Source organism: Gallinula chloropus (genome assembly GCF_964237585.1).
Source record: "Gallinula chloropus genome assembly, chromosome: 1".
NCBI classification, from domain to species: domain Eukaryota; kingdom Metazoa; phylum Chordata; class Aves; order Gruiformes; family Rallidae; genus Gallinula; species Gallinula chloropus.
In genome coordinates, this window is record NC_140085.1 from 109,906,124 (window position 1) to 109,920,243 (window position 14,120).

Sequence of the window (14,120 nt, forward strand, 5' to 3'; positions counted from 1 at the left end):
AGTCTGTTGAGTTTAAGGCTTGACTTGTCCAGCTCTGGTTATGGCTTTTGAGAAAGAAGAGGTGAAATCTTTCCCTGTAAGTCTTGGCTTAATGCATATAGTAATTTAATGGCAGTTAACTCACTAAATGGATGTACCCTGAAACATGAAAGCCGAAGATGAAAAGTAGTGAGTAGATAAATATTAGAATTAAGAGCTGAAAAACCCCTGAGTCTTTCAAGCGCAGTAAAATAAAAGTCTGGTAGTGCTTTATAATTTATATTTCTTGAACTGTTTGTTTTTCTGTTTCTCCACTAGTGTCAAAGACATTTAGGAGTGTATGACTACTACAGGGATTGGCATGATCAGCTGCCTCAGATCCAAGTGACATGTAACCAGTTTAGTTTAGAGTTTGACTTGTAGTTATTTCAGGAGATTAAGGAGCACTGTTAAAAATAAAATAAAATCTGTATGCCATGTGAGTTAAGATGGCTTTGTAAGATATATAATTTGTCTACAGAAATGGAAGTGCAGCCCCATCTTCCTTTCTACCTGTAACAGACTACCAAACTTTTCAAGTAATAATAAAAATAGCTCTTTTCATGGAACAGGAGAGAACATGAATTTCCTTACTCCTTTTGAAATAATGGGAGTAATAACTCTAACGAAATCCTGAGGGAACTGTCGGGTGAAGTTGCAAAGCCACCTTCTATTATTCTCATTTGAGAAGTCATAGCAGTCCAATGAAGTTCCCACTGACTGGAAAAGGGGAAATGTAATGCCTGGTTTTAAAAAGAGGTTTTAAAATAAAAAAGGGTAGGTTTATATTAGATGTTAGGAAAAAAAAAAATCCCTATGAGGGCGGTGAGGCGCTGGTACAGGCTGCCCAGAGAAGCTGTGGCTGCCCCCTCTCTGGCAGCGTTCAAGGCCAGGTTGGATGGGGCTTTGGGCAACCTGGTCTGATGGAAGGTATCCCTGCCCATGGCAGGTTGAGTTAGAAGTAGATGATCTTTGAGGTCTTCCAACCCAGACCTTTCTATGATTCTATGAAAACTACTATTCTTTCCAGTTTAGAGCTGTCTACATAATTTCTTCGCTCAGAACCATGGAGATCTCATGGAGGTTCCAGTGTGATACAGTCTTGGGATTCAAAATCTGTATTTCTCACTGTTTGGTTTTATCTGTCTAAAATTCTAGGGGTTTTGGTGGCTGCTGAAAAAGAAAGGATGTATCCAAACCACATTTGCCAAGGGTAAGAGTCTGCAAAAGCATTAGCATAGATATTTGAAGATACACACAACACAGTAATGATAATGTAGTAGGAAGAAGTGATCAGGGCAATAAGAAAGTAGCCCTGCCCTCCTGTAAATCACTGGGGTGTGGTTCTGGAGGTCCAGTGTGGTCTACAGATCAGAGGCGTTTCTACCAAAAGTCTTGATTTCAAAACTCACCGGTGATTATTACAACTAGCCAGGACCTTTATGGTGAGGCAGTGATCTACAAGAGATCAGATATCCTTCAGCTTTTATGTTTTTTGGGCAGTATGTACGCCATTGCATGCATATGTGAAAAAACCTACACTTTCTTTAGAGAACAAAATGATTGTCTAGAAAATTAGTTTAAAAGGACACATGAGATGCTGGAACAGGAACTCCATTTGTTCTTGAGCTGATGTTATGGTTGAATATACAGGTACTTCAATTAGTATATTAATCAACTGAGCATAAAACATGATGTTGCATTGTTTCATGGGTACTTGCATACACTGATAGTCCTATGATTCACCTAAATATAGTGTACCAAATAGAGATGGATGTGGGGGAGGGTCATGGTTGTTTGCTCTTTTGAAGAAAAGATACTCAGAAGGGAGAAGTCAGCTGAGTGTGAAGGACTGTGAGGAAGGTACGTGTGTGTGTAAATGATACAGTTTTAGTGCAGCATGATTGCTTCTTTATAGGCAGCTCTTCTTTTTACCCCACATTAAATTTGTTACAGCATACATAGCTTTTTCCTTAGATAAAAATAAGTTGTAGCAAGAGGACACAAAACACTCAGTCACTCAGACCCATTCCAAGAACATTAGTGGGGTACAGGTGTTAAATTGAGTAGTTCAGCCTTCAAAAATGGCTCAGCCTATGTGCCAAATTGAGGTGCTGATTGATATAAGAAAGATATTTGTTCATAAAATATAGCAGAGAATTGTGCTGGGGTATCAGTATAAGTAGATATGAAAGGTTTTTAAGTGTTTGGGGAGTTGAAATACAAGACTAGATAATGATTGACTGGACTTAAGTTCTCTGTCTGAAAGTGGTTTTTAACAATCTTGGAGACTTCATTTCTCCTTTACTCAGTACAAAGAAGTTGCCTGCTGTTGTCAAGTTTTGGATGCTCCAGGATTCTTTAGCTTGGGAAATAAACTGATGTATTGACAATAAAACATGAGTTATGGGTAATTCAGGGTCAAAAAAATACTATAATCTCACCTCATTTCACAGTGGGCTTCAGCAAGGCTCTTCCTATTTATTACATCTGTGAACAGCTAAGACTGGTGTGTTGAAAACATTTGGTTAGTTTGTTTGCTGTATATTTTCAAAGCTGAGTAAATTGTATTGATGTAATAACTATTTTTTTTCTAAAATTTAATTTTCTTAATTTCTTTTTTACCAGCAACAGCTAGTGCTTTGTCAGTTAAAGGTGTAGTGATGTTGCTTAATTTTACCAAACACAAATTTTAATTCCATTAAAAATTATTAAATATACTCATGAAAACCAAGTAAGGTAAAGAAGAAATAAATGGAAATTAAATTTTTCTGGATATACAAAACTAATGTGATGCTCAACAGAGGTTTGAGTTTTGACATTTCTAAGTCAACTCGTTTTTTTAAGACAGCACTTTCTTTTTCACTTGCACTTTAACTTAGCCTTTTTGAGAGGGATACGTCTTGCAAAAAACTGGAAATAGATTAGAAGAATTAGAAACCATTTTTTGTGCCTCTCTTGTTTTCCAGAGCATCAAATCTATCTCAACTACAACCATCCTCTTTCCCCTCCTGACAACTATCTTGATATAAACCTCATAGGATACAATCAGCCTCAAGAAACCCAGTGAAATCAGTTAGCATGTGATCTTTTAAGTTTTAGATGATTTGAAAAAGATAGTATAAATCAATCTTATTTCTACTGGTATAGAGGAATTTATAAGGATAAACTTTCCTTTAGGCATGATCTACTGAAACTGGGCAGGATAGATACAGTGATTTAAAATAGTTCATTGGAGGAAAAAAAAGCTTCTAAGAAGGCTTGGTGGATGGAAAGAAGGAATCAAAAGCAATGAGAGCAAAGGAAGGTTGCCGGTGTTCCCTCATGCTGTGAGGCAAACACTGCCTTCAGACTAAGCCAAGCTGTGATTATTCCTGCCCCCAGATGTGAATATTATTTTTTACCTGTTGTGTTTTCAAATGTGTTAATGGGAATGTAAGAGTTGTTCACACTTTTTTCCCCCAACCTTTCTTTGTGCACCCGTTAAAACTGAAGAACTAACTCTAAGGACCCTGTACGTAACTCCCTGTTTGGTCTTCAGTCATGATGCACCTATTGAGTTTTCCCATATGCTAGAATACAAAGTGGTGGAAAACTCGTGTGAATCCCGATGCCCTTCTTGAGAAGTCAAAGTTTCTCCTTAGGAAAGAAAGTCTGGAAAATCAATTGATCAATTGGCAAATTGGTTCAGTGCTTTTTTTTTGCTTTTTTTTTTTTCTTTTGGTGTCCCACCACTACAGTAGAATGGCATCACTTCTATCTAACCTGTTTCTGTAAAGATCTGGCAATTCAGAATACTTGCAAACTATTTCTAGCTGTTGAAGTATAGCATGCTGACCTACACAGCATGGCAATGTAACCTGAACAAGTTATTAAAATGCACACACGCATCTCTGCATGTATATGTATTATCTGCATGTCTATATATAAGCATGCAGATAAAAAAAGTAAAAATGAAAGTACAGTGCAAAAATAGAATCATAAAGCTAGCTCACAACAATCTCTAAATATAATTAGATCAGTGGTTTGTAAAAGTGCTTTTTATTTTATACAGTTACATTTTATTACTTTAACTGCAAGATAAACTGCCTTTTAAATCACAATGAAAAAGCTATTATTAAGTAGAATAACAATGTCAATGTAATTTTTAAAACCTCAGCATCCAAATATTTATTCCCATGGTTAATAGCATTCTGTGTGTGCTGAGTTCAGCATTAAAATTATTTAATCTAAACAAACCGAGAAGCTAGCAATATGCAACACCAAGTACAAGAAATTAATTTAAAAAACCCAAACAGGCCCTAACTACTATGTATTTTACTATGGCTAAACCATTATAATTTGTCCTTATTGAAAATAAAATGAAAGTATGCATTGCAGCATATTATGAAATCTTTTCCGGTTTGGATGCAGTTAAAAGGAAAAAGCACTAAATACAACTGGCCAAATGGTAAACACATCAAAACACGTTGCTCTAAGCTGTGGGATTGTATTTCTATGCTACTTTTTTAAAGATCAACATTGTTAGTTTGAAATTTGTCTTTTTTAATAAGTATAAATTGAGCAGTATCAAAGTGCACTTCAGCAATGTGAGGTTGGCTTATGACAAGTCTGCAAAGTCTGAATACTGTCTTTGTGTCACACTCATAACCAAAAGGATGTGCCACTATTACAGTAGAACTGCATCACTTCTACCTAACCTGTTTCTGTAAAGGTCTGTGAATTCCAGCATTCTAGTTTTATGGTGGTAGAACGGCTTAAAGTAGAAATACATGATTAAACCTCTTTACAGACCATTGTGTTGCTGTATTAAGGCAAATTGGGAACAGGATGTACCTAAGCTGGTTTAGTGTCTATTTAAGTAGTGTCTACTGAAGAAATATATTCAGCAGTGTAAACCCACTGGATACTGCAAAGCAGTAATGATATCCCTCTAGCTTCTAAGGCAGAAGGTACAGTTGAGGAAGAGGCAAGCATTAAGTCATAAATACATGCTGCAAGCGATATTCAAGGCTATGCTACTGTTGGCCTATTTATGGTGATGTCCTATCAAGATTTAAGATACCTGGCTACCCATTGTTTAGGATTTACTCACATCGAGGAAAGGAGATGGACTAGGAAAAGTATCTCCTCAAGAGCTACCCCTGTGACTTTGAGTAGAGACACATTTCCCCTGTTCAGTAAACTTCAATGTTGGGATGAGAATTAAGGGGAATTTTTTCTGTGGCAGGGGAACCAGTAACTACCACAGATGGAATGTCTAGGCAAGTGGGAGCTCTAATATGTTAAATGACTGCTTAAATATTTAAAGATAGGTTAAATCAATTGAAACCCATCTGTCAAAGCTCCTGGAACATCCTGAGCTGATCTCCGCATACTTGAACTTGACCTTTTGTTCCAGTTGCCTCCTACCAGAGCTGTGTCTTGCCCCAGTATAGCTTTCAGTTCCAGGAAAAATCAAACTGCTAGTGCAATAATAAGCTCAGTAGTTTCCTAAAAGGAATATTGATCAATTAATTATTTGCAGGTGCTGGCCATCTAGCAATCTCAACAAAATTTTTGAATCCTATGCCATTAGAAGGACACATACTGCTTTTAGAGATTAATTATTGGAACTACATTACATAAAATACTTTGTATCGTGCTGAGTGGTTGTTGCATTATTAAATACAATAATTAGGAAAATCAACTATCTCTGATAGTAATAAACTTCTGGTAGGTTTTTTCTTCTTATGCCAAGTATTTAAAGTCGAGTCAAAGTGTAGTTGCTACTATCTTTCTTGAGTATTTTGTGTAAGGCGTCGCTTTCTATCATGCCTTTTAAATGAAAATAGTATGCTGCCTGAACATTAGTACAAAAGACTGGTAGAGCAATGCTATTCAGTCTATATCTATTTATTCGTTGGTTTACAGATTAGTAATGAATGATTTTCAAGTCACCCAGGCCTTTTTATCTATCAGTCTATTGGAACAGACTGTTTAACTTTCAAAAATCAAAGTGATATAGGAGCATGATTTTAAAGGACTTTCAATTCATCTCAGTATGGTAGAAAAATAGCTGAAGCATTGCATAAGCTCTTGTGTTTTCTAGCACTCCTTAGGCTGTAGCTGAAATATGTATCTCTGGGATGTGGTCAGTCTTTTCTCTTGAGCGGTTTCTTGGTTTGCTCAGGGAAATACCTCAAACTCAGTAAAGCCTTACCCTGCTTGGCACTAATGCTGTCTGTCACCTCCATTAGAAAGTCAAGTGGAAGAAGAATTCTCTTTTTCTCTGCCAATGAAATGAAAGGATTCCCCTTAATATCAACTTTACTTTGAGTGGTGTGCATGTGCCTTGTTACATACAATTTCTTCTGTGTGATTTTCTGTTTAAACAGGTCTAGATATTTGGACCTTTAATCATATAGATCTGAAAATCAAACCAATTTGTAAAGCTCAAATGCGTTCATGGATAACTCACAAATGTGTGGAGAGCTGTCCTTGGCTTTCATCTGTGAAAGTACTAACATGGAGAGTTCACCAGTCTCACTCTAGAACTTAAAAAATTTGAATCATCTCAACTAATTTACCTACTGAATATTGCAATATAAAGAAAAGCTTTTTGAGCTAGGTGTGGGAAATTGAATGCTATAACTTTGTACAGGATACATGCCAAGGTCTTTGCTGAAATGGGAGGAGTTTTCTGGCAACCAGTCAGGAAAAGGAGGAAAAGATGATTATTTCTGTTGATTTTATTTCTGCATTTATGTAGCTGAGAAGACTCTTTCACTCCTTCCCTTTGCTATAGCACTGTGGTGTTACATATTAACTCAAATAGAGGTTTTGTTCTAAATAAGTGGAGATGGTTTTGTTAACTATATTCTGGTGACTTTATAAATGTTTATAATTTGTCAATTTGATGAAAAAACAATTGAGTTTTTACTGACAATTTCAGGAAAGCCAAACCTTTTATCAAACAGAATTTTGTAGATTCTAACAGATTCTAACTAGGGCTCAGTAATTAAAAGAAATTATTATATAAAATATTTTGTTGTTTGTTAGCAATAGTTGAAAAATTTTGTTTACAGTATATTGACCCCTTACACAAGTCATGTTCTTCACATGGTGTGCAAAGACCCAATTACATACGGAGTTGAGATATTTGTTTATTTCTGTTCTAGCTAGAATAGGGTTCTGGACATGTAGCAGCATCCAGCACACTGAGTACATCAAGTATGCCTTTCTGACAATAACAATATGTAGCCGATTGGTATTCTTAAATTTCCTTAACCACCTTTCACCCACCTTTACCATACATACACTTTTAACTTCATGTTTCAAACACCTGGGGAGGTGCTCATTATTCACAAAGGGGTGCACAATTTGGTATTACAATCAATACAGTTGAGGTGAGGAGAAACTATTTCTTTATAATATTCCAAAGCTAGTTATACTTTATATATACATATAATAGGGAAAGAATACTTTGAAGGGTCCTATTGTTCTAAATCCTTGGTCCACTGAGAGATCCTATCCTGGTTACTATAGTTGCAGAACATACTGTTAAGGATATTTGACATGGCATATACTCTTCACAGTCTTAACCCTTATTTTTCCTATATCACACAGATGAGTCTGAGAGTCTACTGGTCCATGGTAAAATGGGGTTTGCAGTTGGACATCTGGGGCAAGGCAACGAATTTCTGCCTGTTCAAGGACTTGTGTTTTCCACACGTATGAAACAGTCTGTAGAGATTCAGTTTCGCTAATTAGAACTTGGATCTGATGGAAGTAAAGCTAGCAAGGAGAGAAGGTCTTGTTCTTGAGCATACTTGAGTTTAGTATCATTGGACACTTTTTTTTTTTTTAAAATCAGCTGCAACTGGCATATGTTACGATTTCTGCAGATGGACCAGCAGTAGCAAACCCACCACTGTGTGTAATTGGCACAGTAATTTAGAGATCTGTTCTTGATGGCTAGCCAGGGTTTGGCAATAGATAACTTACGGATGCTGGCATATGGGAGGCAGTACACCAAGAATGACCACTAGTAGGTGTCTTACAGTGCTTTATTGTAGTAAGTCGATAGGTGTGGAGGCCAAAGCAATACACTCGTTTTCAGCTCAGCTCCACTTCCCTCTTTCCCTTCACTTTTCCCACACCCATCAAAATTGTGACTGAGATGGTCATAATTTCTCATTGTGTGTATGAAAACATTGACCAGCACGGAATTATGCTTGATTTCTATTCCTGTGTGAAATGCTGGGCTATAGCCAAATATTTAAAAAATATATTTCAATAGATATTTTTCTTGTTTAGTGCTTTTTTGTTTGCCTTAATAGTTTTTGGTCCCTCCTCTTTTCCTCCTTGGATCTTTGCTAGCAGGGAGAAGGGGGTAGTTCCTATGAAACTGACATGTAAAAGGCTAAAACTGAAGATAGCTATCAAAGATAGCATCTTTCTTTTATGAATATTTATGTCACATCATATTATACTTTGCACATAATTCCTTTCTCATATAAAATATTTCAATAACACTGTTTACTGTGAAGAAATTTAATAATCTGTATTTCATTATGAATTTTGTTTAAAGCCATGGCGTAAAATCAGTTTAGATTTTCTGAATCTTTTTCAAGAGATCCACCAAGATCTTTCAAAAGCCATGGCAATTTTTCAGGTTTGTGAGGTTGGGTATCATGTAAATTATTCAGAGTAGAAGCCTAGTGTCCCACAGTCTTTGGCTGTTTATCAGTGTGCACTCAGATGGAAGTGTTTCATGGTATTTGGTGAAGAAATAGGGAATTAATATGAGGAGAGAAACAATACAGGAAAGACCTTTTTTTTTTTTAACTACAAGGTTCTAGACTTCAGTCTGAATTGAAATCATGTCTATGCAATAGGATTAAGTTTGAGATGAACAGATAGACAATAAATAAGTGTACCTGCAGTTATTTGAAAGATGATGCTGAAAAGGGTAGTTATGTTGTCCATAGTGGAAAATCAGACCAACTGCCTCCAGGACCATCAGGAGTGTAGAAAACCAGGAAATGTGTCAGTACAGGGATGAATGGCAGAGAGGGACCTCTCCTGGCTACAGGGAAAGGAGGGGATGAGTTGAAATGGCTCAAAGAAGGGTTGGTGGACTTTGAGAAGAAACTGAAACTCAATGTTAATGTTAATGCTGAGGGAGAGGAATGAGACTGGTGAAGTTAGCGATCAAGGGGTCTTCTGATGCTTCACTTGACTCTTTTCAGACACTAGTAATTATCATTGTTGACAAGGTGTTATGGCAATATCAAACCTTCTGAATACAGGGAAAGAGGAATTAGAAGCAACCATTAATATTTTGATAGCTATTTTACACTTCAGACAGGAGTAATTTCACTGTGCAGCTTACAGTCCCTGTCACTTGGTGCATTGCTTGGTTGTATTTCCCAGTAAAGACTTGTGCTAACACTGGTCTTTTACAGCCTATGCTTTGATTTGAAAGAATCACAGGAGAATTGTCATGAAAGGAAGCCTGATTTACTATAGGAGATCATAGGGACTGGATGATTGAGATATATAGCACCAGTGTGCTTTTTTCAGAGTGCCAGTGCAACGTTTGAAAAACCAATACTGAATGTATTTGCTTCTCCCCAAAATAAATGAGCCTCTCTCTGTGATGATAGCTCTTGGTTGTACCCTGCATTAGCAAAGAAGCTTATCAGTAGAGAGAACTACTTAGTCTGCTTGTCAGCTCTGGAACTCAGGTCTTCAGCTTGAAGCTGTGCTGCTCTGACTGACATGTATAGTGTTAGAATTGTCTGCATACACATGATCATTTAGAAAGTTTTACAGAAAATTACAGAAAAATTACAGAATCACAAGGTTGGAAGAGACCTTTGAAGATCATCGAGTCCAACCATTCCCATCCTAAGCTAAACCATATCCCTAAGTACCCCATCTACCCTTTTTTGAACACATCCAGGGATGGTGACTCAACCACCTCCCTGGGCAGCCTGTTCCAGGCCCTGACAACTCTTTCAGTAAAAAATTTTTTTCTAATATCCAATCTGACCCTGCCCTGGCACAGCTTCATGCCATTGCCCCTTGTTCTATCTCCTGTCACCTGGCTGAAGAGACCATCGCCCACCTCTCTACAGTCTCCCTTCAAGTAGATGTAGGTGGCGATAAGGTCTCCCCTCAGCCTCCTCTTCTCCAGGCTAAACATCCCCAGCTCCCTCAGGTGAGCTGGCTTTGTTCTAAACATTCAGAGCTACAAGGGAGTGAATGTTCAGTAGGTCAGATGATATGAAACCTGCCTCTAAGACCCAAACCCTGTTCATTTATTATAAAGAAATACATTTTTGATTTTTTTCACTACATTTTGCTTTCTAACTGGCAGAATGAAAACCTTCATTCTTAGAAAGATGAAGAAATTAGTCATGAGGCAATACTGCATATCCATTTATTATATGGCCTTAACACTTCCCCACCCCCCCACCCCCCGCCCTGTTTGTATTAGAACTTTCACGGGTCTGTTTGACAGGGTTTCTACTTTGTGCTGGAACATCTACTGAGCACTGACAAGCCTTCGCTTTAGGACAAGTGATTAAGTCAAGGTATATTTGGAAACAGTGTTTCTCAATCAGCACAAACACCCTCCCCAAAAAACAAACAAACAAACAAACAACCCAGATCCTGCAGACACTATCCCTTGAACTTTTATGGCTAGGTGAGAATGTTGAGGTTTAGCAATCCATATTAATCATTTGGATTTGAGAAAGTAAAAAGGAATGCAATCTCCGAGAAGAATAAAATTTTAGAGCAATAATACAATAATAATTTGTCAATGAAATCAAAATGGCAGTGGGATAGTTGAGGGGGAGCAGTATGATATACCTTCGAAAACAAAGTCTGTGTTAAGTGGTTAGTATGATAGCGTGTGGATTGCATGGTCAGATATATATTTAATCTATAAGACACTGGTCAGGTTGATCTTTTCAGACGACAGGATTTTTGATAAGGTAGTTCTGAGATCAATGTGGAAGTGATTTAGATTAATGCTTGCTTTGATAAGATGTCTCACTCTGTAGCTTCATAGATTGTGTAAATGAGAAAAATACATGTTCGAAAAATGTCTTGGGAAAACTTTAGAATCACAGAATCTCCTGATCTGGAAGGACCCATATGGATGAGTCCAACTCCTGGCTCCACACAGGACCAGCCAGGTCAGAGCACATGACTCGGTACATCATCCAGATTCTTCTTGACCTCAGTCAAGCTTGGTGCTGTGACCCCTTCCCTGGGGAGCCTGTTCAGTAACTTGCCACCCTCTTAGTAAGGAACCTCTTTCTAACATACAAACTGAACCACCCCCAATGCAGATTCATGCTGTTCCTTCAGGTCCTATCTCTGGTCACCGAAGAGCAGTGCCTGCCCCTTCGATCCTCATCGTCAGGAAGCCATAGACCATGATGATGTATCATCCCTTTACCCAAGATGATATTCTATATCATTTGTTAGTCATCTTATTTTATAAAGCAAAGGATGTTCTGATAAGGACATCATAAAGTTTTCCTCTACATAAATGTTTTTTTTTCTCCAGTAAAGGATTCAATTTTCCTGTTAATTTCTTGATAAAATTTGAAATTTTCCGGGACACATTAAACTTCATATAAGCTTTGAAAAAGCAACAGTAATTAATTGCATGATATCTAACTCCATCTAACCTAATGGTCAGTGTGAGAAATGTATTTTTATTGATCATAGTAATGACGGAGAATAGGCATTTAATAAGTCCTAACCTGGTCATAATAAGGTGGACACACTTTATTATATCCTCTTTTTTTAAATTCCTTTCTTCTTCCTTTCTAGGACAGTTTCTAAAGCATCATAATTATCAATTTAAACTTGTAAGTTCTTTTCTAACCATGCACCTTTAGTTTTAGTAAGCATCCTATCTCCATTTCTGTTTCTCATTCATGTGTGTTTGCTATAATTCATGTCATGATTAAATATAAAAGGCAAATTCTTCAGCTGCTGTACCAATAAATCCCTATCAAAAGAATAGGCTTCTGGAGGTTGCCACAGTAGGAATTTCCTCTTTCAAGTTATGTAACACCAAAGGGTGTTAACCTCCTACTGGTTAATTTATATTTAGGCACTTCTTCAGTGTATGTGCTAAATGATGCTTTAGCACTTAAAGGCTAAATTAGTATTAATCACGTTTGTGTAGCTATTGACAATTGTTATGACCCCTGTCTTAGTCTTAAAAAAAATAAAAAAAACTTATTATGCCTAATCTTCTATAGTAGATTTTATTTATCTGTAATTAACATTAAGAATGAATTACAAACCACTGGGGAGAAATAGTGAGAACAGAGCTAATGACACTTGTGCTCCTGTCCTGGTTTCAGCTGAGACAGAGCTAATTTAATTTATAAGATCCACTATAGTGCTGTGGTTTGGGTTTAGTATGAGAATTACATTGATAACAAACTGGTGTTTTAGCTGTTGCAAGGTAGTTGCAGTGCCTACACCAAGCCAAGGACTTTACAGCTCCTCACATCCTGCCAGGTGCGCCAGAAGCTGGGGGTGCACAGCCAGGACAGTTGACCCAGGCTGGCCAGAGGGATGTTCCCTGCCAGAAAGCATCATGTATAGATGGGGAGGTGAGATGAGAGGTGGGATTGTTTCTGGGAAACAGATTGGGCATCAGGTTGGTTTTTTTCCTCTGCATGTGGTAAGCAATTGTATTTGTGCATTACTTGCATTTTTATTATTTCTGTTACTATTATTTTCCTTTTTTATCCTATGAAACTGTCTTTATTTTTGTTTGGTTTTTTTTTTTTTTATTTTGGGGTGTTTTTTTCCCCATTTTCTTTCCCCCAGGGAAGGGTGAGGAAGCAGCTCCCCTGGTGCTTAGATACTGGCTGGTGTTAAATCATGACACCTCCATAGTGGATGGAAGGACAAAGGATAACTGTTGCAACTACAGGTGATGACCTGGCTACGTTTTCAAGGGGATTTCTTAAGTTTTCAACAATGTGGAAAAAAAAAAGTTAAAATTTGTGTCTCATCCACAGCAATCAGAGAAATCCTTAGTGAACTGGATAAAAATATACTTACCTACAATAAGTCTGTGCCATTACATACTGAGGTAACACTCATTTTTGCTATATCTTTTCTGGGTGAAATGATCTAAATTTATGTTGCTGAGAGAAAAAAAAAACAACTTAATTATAGCACAAGATCATTAAGTAGGATGAAATTTGTCCTGACTGTGAACTTCATATGAAAATTCTGTAAATTTGAAGTAAAACTTGCTTGGAGGAACAGTATGACTGTTTGCTTCAGAAGATCATGATTAGAGATTTTTTTTTGACCTTTAAAGCTTACAATTTATTGTAAATACTTTCCTTTCCCTTCACCTTCCAATAACATTTCTAGTAAAAATAGACTTTTTACATTACATACCTCACATTCAAATATAATGCATATGTCTTGGGAATATGTTATACAGTACATAAGATCAAATAATCCAGACATTAGTTATTAAGAAATCATGTCTAACTCAATACCATCAAATATCTCTAAATCATCACAACCTGCATACATTTCAAAAGAGTTTTTCCTAAAGCATCACTGTTCTAACAATTTCTTGTAAAGTCATTGATTTTATGTTGCTTCAGGGAAGGTGCAATTTATTACTGTTAATAATACTTCCATGATTACATGAAAGGTTCCTTGTTGCCACCAATTAATTAACCCATCACAAAGTATCCTTCCTTTTAGAATAGACGATAAGGTTTTTTTATGATGTTTATCTGACATCTCTAGTCATCTTGTGAAGCAAGCTTTGTGATGTGAAAATTCTGGAAAACATCTTTTGCTTCATTTTCCTGTAAATGTCATGTTCAAGTTAGTCTCAACAGTTAGGTGTTTGTTAAATTATTTGCTTGCTCTGTGTTGTGGTTTAATCCCAATCAGTCACTGAGCATCATCAAGCAGCTGCTTGCTCACCCCTCCCTCCCCAAGGGAATGTGAAGGAGAATAGAAGAAAAACCTTGCAGATTGAAGTAATGAGAGTTTAATACAATTGAAAAAAAAAGAGAATAATAACAACAGTAATAAAAATA